We start from the raw sequence: 658 nt of genomic DNA, 5'->3' as shown, positions 1-658 counted from the left end.
GCAGCGCTAAAATCAACCTGCGTAGTTGTCCCTCCATTGTGACATTAGAAAGTGTCGCATTTATCTTGCAATTGTACTCTTCTTCAATGTTTTGTTTACTTCCTGGATTTTTCCAGCAAGGAAATTCTGACCAATCAAGAGCAGCTTTCTCACGCAAGACATTTTACTTGGTCCACTTGTAAATGCTGCCATGAGAACACAAACCAACTCTAGGCAATTAAGAAAATTTGTAACAAAATAAGTCCATGATTCGGACCAAAGCAAGACAACTCGAGGTCTGAAAGCACCCTTATACTGATTTTCCTTCAGAGGTACAACCTCGCTTAGGAAAACATGCATGTCCACATGTTCAGGAGAGAGGCAAGTACACAAAATGTACAGGCCACACATAAAGGTGTGACAACAAATGATTTCCCTCATAATGGTGAGTGATACTCACACCCATTCCTTGTATCAGTCAATATGGCTCTTAGACGATATGCAATCGGTACCGGCAGCAAAAAAATCATGGCATCCCTATATGAAACCATATGCAGGAACGTGTGTGCATGCATGAGAACAAACAAAGAAAAGAAAAACAAACAAACAGCGACACACTTAAAACCTTGCTCTAAAGTGTTACAAGTGGTCAAAAACTCCACAGGACAAACTGTCTGAC

This window comes from Epinephelus moara, chromosome 4, assembly GCF_006386435.1.
Source record: "Epinephelus moara isolate mb chromosome 4, YSFRI_EMoa_1.0, whole genome shotgun sequence".
In the NCBI taxonomy this organism is placed as follows: domain Eukaryota; kingdom Metazoa; phylum Chordata; class Actinopteri; order Perciformes; family Serranidae; genus Epinephelus; species Epinephelus moara.
The sequence above is the reverse complement of the archived record's forward strand: the minus strand, read 5'-3'. Positions refer to the sequence as shown.